This window comes from Argentina anserina, chromosome 3 (genome assembly GCF_933775445.1).
Source record: "Argentina anserina chromosome 3, drPotAnse1.1, whole genome shotgun sequence".
Lineage (NCBI taxonomy): Eukaryota > Viridiplantae > Streptophyta > Magnoliopsida > Rosales > Rosaceae > Argentina > Argentina anserina.
Genome location: NC_065874.1, coordinates 3,824,882 through 3,843,558, shown reverse-complemented (window position 1 = coordinate 3,843,558; position 18,677 = coordinate 3,824,882). Strand labels below are relative to the sequence as shown.

Genomic DNA, 18,677 nt, shown 5'->3' with positions numbered 1-18,677 from the left:
ACATATATATGATTTGTTGTATTATATAATGTTACAGTTTCTATTTAAAGTATGATATTGTATTGTTTTTGATTATTTGTGCGGATGAGACCGGAAGGGAGATAACGTACCTTCCGGTATAATGGATTATTGGAGTGACTATATATATTTATTGTTGTGCAAGAGTCGCTGATTGTAGTACAAGAACATGTGTGGATTGTTATATTGTACGTAGTTTTAAAATTGAGTCTTGTTAAAACGGTTTCGGGTCTTCGGACGTTATTGGCATTAAATCGGAACCAAGTCTTGGCCGAGTGTCGGTTACGGTCAGTTAGAGCTCTAGTCTTGTAATAACCCGATTTTTCGGAACGATGTTTGGTTTGATTTAAATTCTATAAAGTTGTGGAATTCAGTTAAAATGATTTTGGTTGTTTACGACATTACGAAACAAGAACGGAAACGTTCTCGGAATGTTTATTTAGAAAACGTTACGTTTCCACGACGTGAATATCGACTTTTATTTAGTCGCTCGTTTGCGAAAACTTCATTCACAAAAGTTGTAGAGCTCATCGATACGAGTTCGTGGATGCGTCACACGTTCGAATCAGACGTCGGACGTGAGACTTATTAACGACGGAAGTTGGTTTCCGATTTTGGAAATGAGTATATAAAGGAGGTGTTTCAGTTTAGTGTTTCTAAAATTGAAAACCCCTCACACTTTCTCTCTCTCTTCACCCCGCGCGCCTCCCTCTCTCTCATTTTCTCTCTCCCTCCCTGATCTCACATCCTCACCGGCGATCCTCACCTCCGGCCATCCGTGCTTCTCACTGCCGGTCCAGGCAACTTCGCACGGCCCGCAGCTACAAACCCTGAGGTCGGGACGTCCTCCCTCGCCACCGTGAGTCCCCACGCTGCAACCCGAGCTGCGTTTCCTCTTCCACCGTGCAAGCTCCAACTCCGGCCATCATCCAAGGGTTCTCGAGGTAAGGGTTGTGATATTGAATGTGTTGTGATGTTGTTGGTATAATTTCGGAGGATTTTGTGGAGGATTGGAGGAGATCGGAGTTGATGAGGAAACCGCCGCCTTAGGCGGCGCGTGTGGGGGTGTGGAGTGCCCTAGAGGCGGTGTGAGGCCGTGGGGTGGTAGAGGAGAAGGAGAGGAAGGGTTTTGGAGTGGCGGTGGCGTGCTACGCGCCGGCCTTAGGCTCGGCGCGTGGGCCCCAGGCGCTGCAACAGTCAGTGGCGCGTCAGCGCCACGCGCGGCCTGCCGGAGGTGGCGCGTGTACCCCACGCGCCGCAACGTGCGGCGGCGCGTGAACAATGATTTCAAACAGTAAATTATAAAAATTTATTTTTACAACGATGAATGTAAAAAAGTGATTTACGTACGATAAATGTAAATTTATTTTACGTACGGTAAATATAAATATAAATTACTTTCAGTAAATGTAAAAAGTAATTTCAGAAGGGTAATTCAGTAATTATTATTTATTGAGACAATATTTACATTTGAATAGTATTCATACGTACAGAAATACGTAAACAGTATTACATGTACAGAAATACGTAATAGATGTGTATTTATACAGAAATACGTGAACAGTAAATTCGTAAAACCAGAAATTGCTGAACAATAACATATTATTACTGTTTCGGCATTTAAAGGTTTACGTAACGATTCTAAATTCTTTTCTTATCTTTTCAAGGTGGTCGATAAATCAAGGAAATGAATTACTTTCGGAAATTGTGGAATTACGCACGAGATTATAAGATTAGTAAAATCTCACTTATTTACGAATCTACCCTTGTGGAGATTCAAGATTATGCAAAAGTTTAAAGAATGAAATATGACATGTATTTGATATAGTGGAATATATATATTCGTATTAATGGTAAATAAGTACATATATATAGTTTGCTATATTATTTACTGTCATGATTTCGTTGTGAATATATTCATTTTAATGTTGAGATTATATATTGAGCATGTCGATTTAATTGTACAATATGAGGCGATGATTATTGTATGTGGTTTTAACATGGAGTTTGTTAAAACGTTTTGTCTTCGGACGAGGTTTGTCTTCGGACGTGATTGATGTCTTCGGACGTGATTTGATTTCTTCGGACGAGTTTTGTCTTCGGACGTGATTGATGTCTTCGTACGAGTTTTTGTCTTCGGACGTGTTTGATGTCTTCAGACCAGTCTTCGAGCGTGTCTGGCATGTCGAAACCTAGCCTTTGGCCGGGCGAAAGTTACTATACAGTTAGAGCTCTAGTCTGTCTACCGGAGTACTGCATGTGAGGTAACATATGGGTTATCGGCTCATGAGTACTCATATTTTTAGATGTTGGGTAGCAGGAGGTTGCCCAATGGCAGCGGTGTACTACATGAGGGGTAACAGAGGTGTACCAGCGCTCATGAGTACCCGTGTTATAAATGCATTTGGGTAAACAGATGGGTTGCCCAATTTCTCATGAGCACTTCATTTTCATATTTATGGACAACCAGATGGGCCGTCCATTGACTCATGAGTGCATTTATAATTGATGTTTTTGTGGATTTTTGTATATGGTGATATACGAGTTTTATTGATGTTTTTACTCATACGAGCTGTAAAGCTTACCGGGTTTGTGTTTACAATCCCGGTGCACCAATTTGATGGTGTATGAGACAACTCCGCAGGTGTGGATTAGCGGGAAGTGACGGACCGCTCAGAGGACTTGAAGTTATTTATTTCCAGCTTGTGGTGAGGATTTATTTGTGGATTTTTGTGAGAATTTGTGAGGATTATTACATTTCCATTTGATGTAATGTTGAATTATAAATTTGGTTTGTAATAATTGGTTTGTCTGAGTTGTATTGTGAACTCAGTAATGATCCACTGAGACATTGAAACGATTTCAATTTATTGAAATTTGTTTTAACGTTTTTCATGACTTCGAAATTAGAGTTTCATACTCGAAATTTCGGGGTCGTGACAAGTCTGTCTGCCGGTGTACTGCATGAGGGGTAACAGATGGGTTGCCTGGGTCTCATGAGTACCCATGTTTTAAAGTGATATTGGGTAACAGATGGGTTGTCCAGTGTCTCATGAGTACACATATTTTTAAAATGATATTTGGGAAACAGATGAGTTGCCTAGTGTCTCATGAGTACACGTATCTAAATGATTATTTGTTATATTTCCTTTGTATGTGATGTATATTATAATATTAGTTTACTCATACAGGCTGCAAAACTTACCGGGTTTGTGTTTACAATTCTGGTGCACCAAATCGATGGTGTAGGGGATAGTCCTGCAGGTGGGGATTAGCATGCTCAGAGAGCTTACTCAGATGATTTATGAGGGTTTCCTTCTTCGGTTTGTGGTGAGGATTCAGTGAATATTACATTTCCAATTGTTTTAATACTTGAGTGTATAAACTGGTTATGTATTATTCAAGTTAACTGAGTCGTACTGTGAACTCAGTTCCGATACACTGTTGTTGTAAAATTATTTCATTATATTTGAGATTGTTTTAGAGTTATCATGCATTCGAATTCGAATTTTTATTATTCGAAATTTCGGGGCTGTGACATATTTGCATTATGGATGACTGTTGATCGAGCTTAAACGCAAATTGTTTCCTTTTCAACTTCGAGTCTTCGACATATTTGTCGCGAAGTAGATATTGAGCTTGTAGGTTGATTTACCTTAAGTTTGCCTCATATTGAAGACTTATGAAGTTATGATTAGATGAGGCTTTAATTACATATAATCAATACTATTGAAGAAATTCGCTATGAGAATTCTTGTATTGTTTCTAATGTAATGCATCCAGTGACTGTGTTTCTCTTTGATTTCCATCCAGGCCGGTAAAGGACGTCCGGTCCAAATTAATCTTATGTTTTAAAAGCAATAAGGAAAAGGTGTAATATATAGTAGCTCTGAGGCAGAGCATGCTCTTGCTCTAATCTTACATGTGAGACTTTACTGGTTTACTATGTATGAATTTGGAACTTAACTTGGAGTTTTCCAATTGATGTGAGATTCTACTATTATATAAACTTTGAACCCTAAGTTGGAGTTGCCCTAGCTTTTTGATGCAAATTCGACCTAGCTATATAATATTGTGGTTATTAACCAGTAGCTATAGCTATTCCCCACCCGTGTGCAGTGTTCTGTCAAATTGGTGGTTCTATTCATTGATTTTGCCAATTCATTTTATCATGATCGAAATGGTTTCTGGAGGAACATGATGGATCATATATTTCTATTTTTCTTACCCATCCAAATAAGCGTCATCTTAATCTCAATAGACAGAATTGGCAGCGAAATATGTGTAATGTTGGCTGTGCACTTGAGCTATATATATATATCTAGCTCCACTACTATGCAAATTCAACTATTGCTTGAAATTCCATCCATCATCATCATGTATATTACGTCTTATTAAATTAATGAACAAGGTTAATAATTTGATCGATATTCATGATCGGGTTCAGTCAATGTCAGCATGAGCTTGAAAATACGTATGTCGGATGAACTGGTGAACATGTTAAAGAGCCGTACACTACATCGATCTTTTTAAACCAACTTGAACGACTTAACACTCCTCTAATTTTGATCTCTGATTAAAAAAAAAAAAAGAATGTGGAATGACATAGTGTTATGTGTTATAGAGTTGTACGCCTCTAATTAGTTGCTAACTCTGAGCAGGAATTGGTTCTACTCCCACGCTCTCGTACAGAAACATTGCTGATGGGGCACATAAATAATTGAACATACTCGATGACGATGGAATTCCCATTAAACAGAACGTAGTATGTAAATTCCATGCACATGTTCTTGTGGGATATACGTACGTCAGTACGTGACACGTACGTGGATATATGTAGCATATACGATCATATATATATAAGAGTTGTATATTCGATCGATTATCGTGATGATGTTTGGATCCAAGTCTGCGTTTGCTTATGTATATAGGAAAATATATACAGGTCTAGACTAAAGGGAATGGTGACTATACATTAACTCGTAAATTAGGTCGAGATCACTCTTGGTTGTCTTTCACAAACAAAAAGATCTCCCACATCTACTATGAGGACCACCTTAACGGTAACTGCGAGCATCTAATCGAAATCGGTTCAGAAATCGATCCATTGTGTACAAGGTGAAAATTCTAAACTCAAGATGATGAAGAGTAAAAGTGTAACCAAAACCAAATGTTCATGTTACCCCGGGGCGGCCCATCGGGTGTGCCAAGTGTGAGGCATCACAGGCCCTCAAACTTCCGGGGGGTCTTGAATGGTTGTTATATTATATTGGGAATTAATATATATTTTTGCCATTGCTACTTAAGCATAAATTAATATCTTGTTCAGTTGGCAAATTAAAAGATTTATACTTTTGAGCTTCTTGAGGTAGGAGGTTTGATTCTTACGGTTTACATATTCAATTGTAATGCCTCCTATTCATTTCTTGTGTGTCACTTTTTTAAATATTTGTTTGGTCTATGCTATTTTGTGGTCACAATTCATTTATCTCTCTCTCTCATCTTATCATAATATACAGTAGTTCATTTGGAGCTACGTAACCTGTTATTATGGGTTCCCTGGGCTTGTCCCTAATGAAGTTGCTTCATTACCAAATATACAGAAAACCTGTTATCAATAATACGAGACTACAAGTGTACTACGTACGTACTTTAGGATTTACGTTTATCTACTATGAAAACTTTCACACCAAGCTAATTAATTTCCATATACGTAGTGTACTTGTGAATAAGATTATTAATCAGTAATTAATTAAACATTGAATTACATTTCCTGAAACTGCTAGTCCGAGTGAACTACACTTGGTATCATCTGTAAGAAAACAGGGATCCGAAAACAATAAATTAACAAACGTGTGGTCTATCAAATATTGATGGAAATAGGTGGTTTCTCACTTTCTCTTCAATGCAAAAACCTAATTTCTTTATTGCATGTTGCAATATTGCCTTATCAGCTTGTTTTGAATCCAATTATTTAATTTAAACTAATAGTTAGGGTCTTCAATGAACAAGAGATCGATGCATGTGCGTTAATTTTGAAATAGTTTATACATAATCTACCATATTGTCTACTCTCTACTCCATATAGGATACTAATTTCAGCTTTTAATCTTAATTTTGAACCGACTGTTCTGATCTATTTTTCTTTTTATGTTAATGATTTGGTATATATGATTGATCGAGATAGCTAGTAATACTAGAATAACTTGTGCAGTTGCTAATTAACTAAGCTACGCTCACATATATGGTGCCCCGCCGCTCTTCGATCTGAGTGATCTTGAGTTCGTGTTACTTACATGCTAGCTTCCTGTAACGACCCCAAAATTTCGAGCCTAAAAACTCAAAATTCTAAAGTCGTTAAACACAAAATAATCTCAATAAATCGAAATCAATAAAGTGTAACAGCGGATCAATTCTGAGTTCTCCATACAACTCAGACAACCAATTATTACAACCCAAATTTATAATCCATACATAAAATGGAAATGTAATAATCCTCACAAATCACTCACAAATCTCACAAATAAATTCACTCAAATTCTCACACAAATCCACGCCAGAAATCTCACCACAACAGGATAAGAACGACTTCAAGCCTCTGTAGTCGTCACTCAACCCCCACTAATCAGCACCTGCAGAATTATCCCCTACACCATCGAATTGGTGCACCGGGATTGTAAACACAAACCCGGTAAGCTTATAGCTCGTATGAGTAAAATCAAAATATAATTCGCATATCAAAATATACGAAAGATCACAACAACAAATATAAATGCCCCCATGAGCCAATGGTCAGCCCATCTGGTTGACCCAAAGAATTATGAAATATAAAGCTCATGAGGAAATTAAGTAACCCTTCTGGTTACCCAATGCATTTATAATACGGGTACCAAGAACGCTGGTACACATCTGTTACCCCTCTCGTAATACACCGTTGATATTGGATAGCCACCCGCTACCCAACATCCAAAATACACCGAGTACCCATGAGCAGATAACCACCCGTTACCTCGCATGCAGTACTAAGGCAGACAGACTAGAGCTCTAACTGTATCGTAACTTTCGCCCGGCCAAAGGCTAGGTTCCGATTTGCCAAACACGTACAATAATCTCACATCATATTGTACCAAAAATCAGGTCCGAAGACAATTCACATTTTAACAATCTCAATGTTAAAAATCACGTACAATAATCACACATCATATTGTACCACACATCACGTCCGAAGACAAATCACAATTTTTTTAACATTCTCCGTGATAAAATCATGTACAATAATCACTCATCATATTGTACGTTTTAAAACTTTCACGATATCACCACAATAGAAATCATAACAGTATATTTTATAGCAAACTATATATATTCGTATTTATTACCATTTATACAATATATACATAGTCCACTATATCCTATACATGTCATATTTCATAAACCCCTGAAAAATTACGTACAATATTCTCACATCATATTGTACCATTTAAATCACATACTCATGCACAATTTTCCGTCACTGAAATGACTATTTTTAATGAATTAATAACAGTACGTAATTTAATGAACTATATATATAATATGTACTTATTACCATTATACTATATATATGTAGTCCACTAAATTATATACATGTTGTAATTCATTTGTTACACACTTGCAAAAATGTTGAATCACCACGAGGGTAGATTCGTAATTCAGTGAGATTTTACTCACCTTATTGACTTGAGCGTAATTCCACAATTTCCGATGATAATTCCTTTCCTCGATTTAGCGATCACCTTAAAAAGATAAGACAAGCATTTAGAATCGTTTCGTAAACCTTTAAATGCCGAAACAGTAATAATCGGTTACTGTTCAGCAATTTTCGGTTTTACGAAGTTACTGTTCACTGTTACTATTCACGGTTACTGTACAAATATACGATTTATACGTATTTTCTGTACGTATAAATAGTATATACGTATTTCTGTACGTATAAATATTATATACGTATTTCTGTACGTATAAATATTAATACGTATTTCTGTACGTATAAATATTAATACGTATTTCTGTACGTATAAATATTAATACGTATTTCTGTACGTATAAATATTAATACGTATTTCTGTACGTATACGTACGATTTAAATGTAAATACAAACTCAGTAAATAAAATTTACTAAATTACCCTTTTATAAATTACTTTTTACATTTACTGAAAGTAATTTATAATTACATTTACCGAAGGTAAAATTTAATTACATTTACCGTAGTAAATAAAAATTACATTTACATTTACCGTACACAGTAAATTACCAAAATACCCCTATCGGAAAACATTTTCACACCGCCGCACGTGGCGGCGCGTGTGGCACACGCGCCACCTCCGGCGGGCCGCGCGTGGGGCCCACGCGCCGAGGCTAACCACGGCGCGTATCACGCCACCGCCACCTCCAAACTCTCCCCCTCCTCCTCCTCTACCTTCCTACGGCCTCCGACTACCCCTAGGCTATCCCTAGCCTCCTCACGCGCCGCCTCTAGGCGGCGGTATCTCCTCCTTCTTCTCCTCCGCTCCCCCTCTCCGATCTACTTCAAACTTCCCCAAAACATTCATGATTACAACAACAAGCAATCCACAATCGATCTAACCAAAACCCTTACCTAAATCACGAATTGAAATCGTTGAAGTTCCTTGGTAGATTCGGACCGCCTGCGTTTGCGTCCGAGAGTCACGCCGAGCTTCGCGGCGTCGCCGGTGATGCGCCGTGCTCGTGGGGTGGTCACGTCGTGGTGGTGAGGTCGTAGCTGCCGGCGGTGAGGAGCGAAGCTCGGAGGAGATGGAAGAGACTCGGGGGAAAAGAGGGAACCGAGAGAGAGAGAGAGAACTGAGGGAGGCGGGTGAGAGAGAGAGGGATGAAAGGGTTTCCACTTATGGGAACCCTAATTGAAACATTCCCTTTTATACCCCCTCCCAAAATCGGAAACTAACTTCCGTCGTAAATAACGTTTACGTACGTCGTCCGATTAGGACGCGTCACATATCCCCGAACTCGTAACGACGAGCTCTACAACTTTCGTGAAGAAAGTTTTAGCGACCGAGCGACGAAATAAAAGTTGATAAATTCGTTCGGAAACGTAACGTTTTCTTATTAAACGTTCTCGGAACGTTTCCGTTTCCGTTTCGTAACGTTTGCAAACAAATCAAATTCAATTAAATGAATTTTCAAAACTTTATGGAATTCAATTCAATTCAAATATCGTTTCAAAAATCTAGGGTTATTACACTTCCCTCCTTGGCTCCTTCATGTTCGAAGACTTTCCGGCCTGAACTATCGCGGTGGCTTTCCGCTGTATGTCAAAGGGTTTCATATCCCTCCCTCTAAGTGGTACAAATAGGGAAGCTTGGGGGACTCAAGCCCACCCAATAATTTCTAATATACTCTACTAAGGAAAAGTAGAATCCGCATGTATTGTAATCTTGTTGCATTGGATTATCATTTTGATAGGTGGAAACCCACTAAAGTTCAATTCTCCACAAATACAAACATGGATGTACTTCACATATTTCTCTATTTCTTTTACAAATATAAAACAATTACTTCATTGGTTGTTTTAGTGAATACAATAATAAATAATTTATTTTAGCATTAAAATTTGAGTAAATTCTTTACTCAACTTCAAAAACTCTCTTTCCGTTATTGATTTTCTAATTTTAATGTTTGATGCATTTCTATTTTCAAACCAATTAGATATATATCTAAATTATAATTAAATTTTTAACTTGCGCTACATTTTTATAACATTTTAGACATTAAAAAAATTCAAGTCACCCCAGACAATTAATCCTGGATCCGCCATTAGGTACAAATATGGGAGCAGCGAGCTAGGATTGCCCTAGCCTAAATTAGGGTTAATCAGGACATCAGGTCAAAGGACTCCACCATGCATATCACCATTAATTATCGTTAGGAGATTTTTTTTTTTGCATATATCAATACTGATATAAAAACATCTTTTTCCGTTTAAGTTTCATTCCAAGAGCCGACGAGATAAGTGATTATATCGGCCAACATCAATATGAGATGTTGTTTAGTGTTAAACTTAATTAACTTTTACACAACTTATGAAGAGATGAAAGAGTGTACGTGATGAGTAGTTACAAACTATATATGAAAACACCAGCTAGTTAATTAGTGTACCTCATGATCATCTTAAAATTCAATGACTCCTAAAATGGGTAAAAAGTTATTTGAAAATTAGAAATTATTGGTATTGGGTACAATAAATGTTTTCCTAATACGGTTGCTCTGTACAATTTAAAGTGATACCTGCATTTAGAATACAATGGTTCACTCTTTTTCACTTTCTTTGATTATATAATTTATTATTTGATAATAGAGTCCATCCTTTGTGCTAAGCCCTAGACTAATAGTAGTGTTAAGTTAACCTTATGCAGTCTTACTTTGGTGAAAGAGGTTTCAAATTAATTAGTAACATTGCTGCTAAATAGCATGAGTGAAGAATTTCCTAATTAGGAAAGTGAAATAGCTTCGTACTTTGAAATACTGCGTGTCCTCTAATTGCCAAAAGAGACTGGCTTTCATCAGTCGATCGAGATTTTGAGACTGTGATCGAAAGCAAAAGAGAGTGAAATTAAAGCTTATATCTATGTTTAGCTAATATCTGTTAGTTGTTGTTTTCAAATGCCCCACTTATGTTTAGTAAAGCTGTTGCCCATAAGCGACTTATCACAACCACTCCTATCTTCATCGCTGCACTCTCTCTGGTTATGATTCGATATATCACACAGTGAAGTGAATTTTTTTTTGCGTGAATAATGAAAAATTCATTAATCAAGGGACATACCCAATTACAAATTACAAGGCCTATGATACAAATACAAACAACACGGGTTTCCAAGTCGATCAAACTAGAAAGAGTAAGAGGAAACTAATGACTCGCTAAACTATGGGCCGAAGACCCTACAAACGAAAGCGTAAATGCAACAAAGCTACCACGCACACCGCCAATGTCTGCTAACATCGTTGTTGGCAACGCCACAACAACAATAAGGTAGTGAGGAGTAAACAATCAGAGTAATGATGCCCGAGTACGAGATGCCAAATCAGTCCCAAGACACAGATTTTGAGACAATCCACTGCCGATAGGAAGAACGCTCTCAAAACAACACCGTACAATCCACCATTGTAACCAAAACCATGTAAGATGTAATAACCAGATTTTTTTTGGTTCAATTTGTATGAATTCGTTGAATTTTATGAACTTGATAATTTTGATAAATCGCATTTTTCACTTCATTACGTTATCGATTCGAGAACGGAACCGTCTTCGGAAATCTAAATTTGAAAAACGTTACATTTCCGCAACGCGGGAGTCAACTTTTACTCCGTCGCTCGTTTCTGAAAACTTCCTTCACGAAAGTTGTAAAGCTCGTCGATACGATTTCGTGGACATGTCACGCGTTCTAATCGGACGTCGTACGTGAAAATTATTAACGACGGAAGTTAGTTTCCGATTTTAGAAAATGATATCAAAAGGAATAATTTGGAATTACGGTTTCCAATTTCGAAAACCCTCATTTCTCTCTCTCTCCTCTCCCCCGCAGCTCTCCCCGACTCTCTCTCCCTCTCAAAAATCGCCTCTGGCGATCTCCCGACCCAGGCCTCAGTGGCTCTCACTCCCGGCCTAAAGAGCTTCGCACGGTCCTCCACATCAAACCCCGAGCACGACGCGTCCTCCCACGCCGCTGTGAGTCCCGCGCGATGTCCCAAAGCCCCTGCGACTTCCTCCGCCATCCAAGCTTCGTCGCCGGCGAGACTAGGGCACGAGGACCAGCTCACCATCACCATAACTCATCCCTGGTGCCACCTGCGAGGCGATCGGAGCTCGAATCGCGCCCCCGCCTCACCTCTCTTCTCGAACTCGACCATCGCCTGGTCCAAGCTCCTCCAGCGACATTCCGGTGGAATATAAGGCTCGAATTAGGTAAGGTTCATTTGATTTGATTATTGAGATGATTTGTTTGCGAATTTGTGGAGATTTTGGGTGAATCTGAGGGGAAATAGAGAGTACCGCCGCCTTAGGGGGCAGCAGGTTGCTTAAACCCGAGGAAGGGGAGGAGAGGAAGAAAGGAGAGGTTTTGGGCGGCGGTGGGCAAACCACTTGCGTCGGTTGAGCGGCGCGTGAGCTCCTGCCACTGTGGGGAGGCGTGTGAGCGTGACGTGCTGTCGCAGGAGGTAGCGCGTGAACCCCACGCGCTGCAACGTACGGCGGTGCGTGAACAGTAAATTTTTGTAAAAGTGATTTTTGTACGGTGAATGTAAAAAGTAATTTACATACAGTAAATGTAAATGTATTTTACGTATAGTGAATGTAAAAGTGATTTACGTACAGTAATTGTAAAAGTAAATTTTGAAAGGTAAATCGGTGATTAGTATTTACTGACAGTATTTACTATGAATAGTACATTGGTGTACTTGAATATGTAAATAGTACGTATATGAAAAGTAATACGTAAACAATACGTATATGAACAATAATACATGAATAGTATTTACGTGAACAGTAATTTCGTAAAAACTGGAAATTGCTGAACAGTATAATTTTAGTACTGATTCGACATTTGAGGTTTTACGTAACGTTTCTAAATTACTTCTTATCCATTCTAGGTGATCGACACAACAAGTAAATGATACGCTTGCGGAATTGTGGAAATTACACTAAGGAATATAAGGTGAGTAAAATCTCACAGTGACGAATCTACCCTTTAACGGAGATTCATAATTACACTTATTTTAAAATATTGAACTATGATATGTATATGATATAGTGAGTTGTGTATATGTATAATTGGTAAAATCAATACATATATATGGGTTGCTATATTATATATTGTCATATTCCTGTTTTCAATAAGTTCATTTATAGCATTGATATATATTTATTTGAGCATGTCACATGGTTAAGTACAATAACATGTGAGGATTGTTTTGTACATGGTTTTAACTTGAGTTATGTTAAAACGTTTTGTTGTCTTCGGATCTGTCTTCAGCGTGTTGGCATGTGGAAACCTAGCCTTGGCCGGGCGACAGTTACGATACAGTTAGAGCTATAGTCTGTTTGCCGGTGTACTGGCATGAGAGGTAACAGATGGGTTATCGGCTTATGAGTACCCATGTTTTTAGATAATGGGTAGCAAGTGGTTTGCCAATGTCTGGCGGCATACTACATGAGGGGTAATAGATGAGTACTTGGATCTCATGAGTACCCGTATTATAAATGTATTTAGGTAAACAGATGGGTTGCCTGAATTCTCATGAGCACTTATATTTTCATATATTATTGGACAACCAGATGGGTCGTCCAATGACTCATGAGTACATTTATAATTAAATGTTTTCAGTATTTTCTTATATATTTGTATGCGAGTTATATTGATGTTTTACTCATACGAGCTGCAAAACTTACCGGGTTTGTGTTTACAATCTCGTTGCACCTATTCGATGGTGTAAGGGATAGTTCTGCAGATGTGGATTAGCGGAATTGACGGACTACTTTGAAGACTTCGAAGTTCTTTATTTATTTTGTGGTGAGGATTTTACATTTCCATTTGAAATAATGCTTGAATTTTAAATTGGTTTTGTAATAATCCATTCAACTGAGTTGTACAATGAACTCAATAATGATACGTTGTGACGATAAGATGATTTCAGATTTTTTGAGTTTCATATTTGAAATTTCGGCGTCGTGACATAAGAGATGTGGCTGATGAGAGATGACTGAAAAACTGTAACTAAGAACCATAACCGAAGAAAATGGGGGGTAATAGATGAACCCATACCTGAGCACCCATAATCCAATTAGTAATTGCACATTTGCACTTTATGCATGCAAACACATAGCTCACATAAACAGTAGACAATGATGGTTGTTTAGTTGTGTTAGTAATGGGAGACCAAAAATCTGAAAACAATTGGGATATAGTGACATCGGAATAAGGAACAGAGTCGTTCCAAATTGGAAGAAGCCCGTAACATATGCCACTTGGGTGATCTGGGCTCATAAACATGATACCTGAAATAACTTGAAACGATAAAAAAACCAAAAAATTAAGATAGTTACCTTATTGAGGCCAAATGCCCAGATGCATGTCCAAGCCTTTAGCACATAGGGCGAAAGCCACAGGGCAAAGTAAGCCCTTATCCCTCCAACCCTGTAATAACCCGAATTTTTAGAAACTAAATGTCGAGTATTTTCAAAGTGTTAAACTTGTGAAATTAATTCAAGACGACAATTGGAGGTTTGCGACATTTCGAAACGAAAACGGAAACGTTCTCGGATCGTTTAATTAGAAAACGTAACGTTACCGCAACGTATAGATCGACTTTTATTCCGTCACTCGGTTGCGAAAACTTCTTTCACAAAAATCGTAGAGCTCATCGATACGAATTCGTGGACACGTCATGCGTTCGAATCGGACGTCGGACGCGAAAGTTATTAACGTCGGAAGTTCGTTTCCGATTTTGGAAATAGTATAAAAGGAAGGAGAGGAGATTAAAAATCAGAAAATCAGATTTTTCTAAAAATCAGCTCGGGCACTGTTCACCCGAGCTCGGGCACTGTTCATCCGACCAAAAAACCTTCTCCGGCCGATTTCTCCACCATCCGACGTCGCCTCGTGTCGTGCCACCTATCAAACTGACGGGCTCGACGAGCTCCATCTTTTGGGCTACGCCTTGCACTCCGGCAACAACCACACACGGTGTAGCAACGGTCGGAAGTTACTGCTGTGGCGGCGCCGCCTCCTCCGGCCACCATGGCTCGAGATTCTTGGGGAGTTTTGCTTGTCTCAGTCCCAGCAACATTCCCACAAAAGGAATCGAGCCAAATCGAAGTGTAAGTACCCGAATCAAAATTTCAATTTCTAGGGTTTGTGAATAGTGCCGATTTCATGTTCTTCGTTGTTTGGACTGTTTAGACTCGGATTTAGACCTTGGTGTCAACTAGGAAGTTGTTGGAAATGTTGTTTAGGTTGTGGTGGTGAAATTTTGTGATGATTGGTGGCGGTCGGCGAACAGTAACGCCGAATGAATAGTAAGCATGAATAGTGATCTGTAACAGTAACTGTAAATAGTGATCTGTAACTGTAAATGTGAACAGTGGCATGGTAAAAACAGTAATTTTGAACAATGTTTTGGTAAAACCGTAACTGTGAACAGTGGTTTAGTAAAAACAGTGATTAGTAAACATGAACAGTGTTCCGTTAACAATGTTTTATGAACAACATTTAGCTGTGCAGAACTCGTCACCTGATATTTTAAGTATCATTTTCTAAGCATTTATCGTGCTATTAGGTGACTGACGAAACGAGTGAGGAAATTACTTTCAGGGTCGTGAAAGTTGCACGCAGGAAAGAAGGTGAGTAAAATCTCACTTATTTACGAATCTACCCTTGCGGTGATTCCAAGATTTTTGCAAGAGTTTTTAATATTGAATTACGACACGTATACAATATAGTGGATTACGTATATATCGTATAAATGGTAATAAGTACATATATATATAGTTTGCTATATTATATACTGTTATGAATTCATTGGAATTAGTCATTTCGAATGACGAGAATTAAATGTTGAGCATGTGATGTGATTTTTGTACAATATGAGGTGTGATTATTGTACGTGGTTTTAACATGAGTTTGTTAAAATGTTTTGTCTTCGGACGAGTTTTGTCTTCGGACGTGTTTATGAAATATGACATGTATACGATATAATGGATTATATATATTGTATAAATGGTAAATATGTACATATATATATATAGTTTGCTATATAATATACTGTTATGATTTTATCGTGATTTATGTCATTTCGATGACGAGATTTTTATATCGAGCATATGATTTTGATTTGTACAATATGATGTGAGATTATTGTACGTGATTTTAACATGGAGATTGTTAAAATGTTGATTTGTCTTCGGACTTGATTTTTGGTACAATATGATGTGAGATTATTGTACGTGATTTTAACATGGAGATTGTTAAAATGTTGATTTGTCTTCGGACTTGATTTTTGGTACAATATGATGTGAGATTATTGTACGCGATTTTAACATGGAGATTGTTAAAATGTTGATTTGTCTTCGGACGTGATTTGGTACAATATGATATGAGATTATTGTACGTGATTTTAACATTGAGATTGTTAAAATGTTGATTTGTCTTCGGACGTGATTTGGTACAATATGATGTGAGATTATTGTACGTGTTTGGCAAATCGGAACCTAGCCTTTGGCCGGGCGAAAGTTACGATACAGTTAGAGCTCTAGTCTGTCTGCCATAGTACTGCATGTGAGGTAACGGGTGGTTATCTGCTCATGGGTACTCAGATTGTTTTGGATGTTGGGTAGCGGGTGGCTATCCAATATCGGCGGTGTATTACGAGAGGGGTAACAGATGTGTACCAGCGTTCTTGGTACCCGTATTATAAATGCATTTGGGTAACCAGAAGGGTTACTTAATTTCTCATGAGCGTTTCTTTTCATATTTCTTTGGGACAACCAGATAGGCCGTCCATTGACTCATGAGTGCATTTATATTTGTTTGATTTGTGGATTTTCGTATATATATTAATATGCGAGTTATATTTTCATTTTACTCATACGAGCTGTAAAGCTTACTGGGTTTGTGTTTACAATCCCGGTGCACCAATTCGATGGTGTAGTGGATAACTCCGCAGGTGTGGATTAGCGGGAATTGACGGACCGCTCAGAGGACTTGAAGTTATTTATCTCCAGCTTGTGTGTGGATTTTGTGTGAGTATCTTGTGAGTTTGTTGTGAGGATTACGCAATTCCATTTGTTATAATATTGAATTATAATTTGGGTTGTAATAATCGGTTTAACTGAGTTGCATTTTGAACTCAGAGATGATCCGCTGTGGCATTTTAAATGATTTCGATTCGTTGAAATTGTTTGGTGTTTAACGACTTTGAAATTTTGAGTTTTTAAGCTTGAAATTTTGGGGTCGTTACAGTTTTTAATATTGAATTACGACACGTATACAATATAGTGGATTACGTATATATCGTATAAATGGTAATAAGTACATATATATATAGTTTGCTATATTATATACTGTTATGAATTCATTGGAATTGGTTATTTCGAATGACGAGAATTAAATGTTGAGTATGTGATGTGATTTTTGTACAATATGAGGTGTGATTATTGTACGTGGTTTTAACATGAGTTTGTTAAAATGTTTTGTCTTCGGATGAGTTTTGTCTTCGGACGAGTTTTTGTCTTCGGACGTGTTTATGAAATATGTCATGTATACGATATAATGGATTATATATATATATATTGTATAAATGGTAAATATGTACATATATATATAGTTTGCTATATAATATACTGTTATGATTTTATCGTGATTTATGTCATTTCGATGACGAGATTTAAATATCGAGCATGTGATTTTGATTTGTACAATATGATGTGAGATTATTGTACGTGATTTTAACATTGAGTTTGTTAAAATGTTGATTTGTCTTCGGACATGATTTTTGGTACAATATGATGTGAGATTATTGTACGTGATTTTAACATTGAGATTGTTAAAATGTTGATTTGTCTTCGGACATGATTTTTGGTACAATATGATGTGAGATTATTGTACGTGATTTTTAACATTGAGATTGTTAAAATGTTGATTTGTCTTCGGACGTGATTGGTACAATATGATGTGAGATTATTGTACGTGTTTGGCAAGTCGGAACCTAGCCTTTGGCCGGGCGAAAGTTACGATACAGTTAGAGCTCTAGTCTGTCTGCCTTAGTACTGCATGTGAGGTAACGGGTGGTTATCTGCTCATGGGTATTCAGATTGTTTTGGATGTTGGGTAGCGGGTGGCTATCCAACGTCGGCGGTGTATTACGAGAGGGGTAACAGATGTGTACCAGCGTTCTTGGTACCCGTAATATAAATGCATTTGGGTAACCAGAAGGGTTACTTAATTTCTCATGAGCGTTTTATTTCATATTTCTTTGGGACAACCAGATGGGCCGTCCATTGACTCATGAGTGCATTTATATTTGTTTGATTTGTGGATTTTCGTATATATATTAATATGCGAGTTATATTTTCATTTTACTCATACGAGCTGTAAAGCTTACCGGGTTTGTGTTTACAATCCCGGTGCACCAATTCGATGGTGTAGTGGATAACTCCGCAGGTGTGGATTAGCGGGAATTGACGGACCGCTCAGAGGACTTGAAGTTATTCATCTCCAGCTTGTGTGAGGATTTTGTGTGACTATCTTGTGAGTTTGTTGTGAGGATTACGCAATTCCATTTGTTATAATATTGAATTATAATTTGGGTTGTAATAATCGGTTTAACTGAGTTGTATTTTGAATTCAGAGCTGATCCGCTGTGGCATTTTAAATGATTTTGATTCGTTGAAATTGTTTGGTGTTTAACGACTTTGAAATTTTGAGTTTTTAAGCTCGAAATTTTAGGGTCGTTACAAACCCAAACAAAAGTAACCCATGCCCTAAAAGTTGTCGTTTCCACATGTTCAACTGTCGCACCGGAATTGATGCACCATCGCCAAACAAGCTGCTCACAAACCAAACATGGACAATCTCTGGTGTGCAG

The 18,677-nt window shown here is 37.8% G+C and overlaps 1 long non-coding RNA gene across 3 annotated transcripts in view; it reads left to right on the top strand.

Moving 5' to 3' along the window:
• LOC126788619 (uncharacterized) overlaps nt 1–18,434 on the top strand; it is a 38,026-nt gene extending 19,592 nt beyond the window's left edge. The window contains exons 1-3 of one of the 3 annotated variants that reach the window (XR_007671393.1): nt 14,806–14,913; nt 15,372–15,435; nt 18,239–18,434. This is a non-coding gene — a long non-coding RNA (uncharacterized LOC126788619). Of the gene's footprint in view, nt 1–14,805; nt 14,914–15,371; nt 15,436–16,742; nt 17,010–18,238 lie in introns of those variants that run through there. The other 2 variants (XR_007671394.1, XR_007671392.1) reach the window with 2 other exon arrangements.
• Nucleotides 18,435–18,677: the final 243 nt, after the last annotated feature.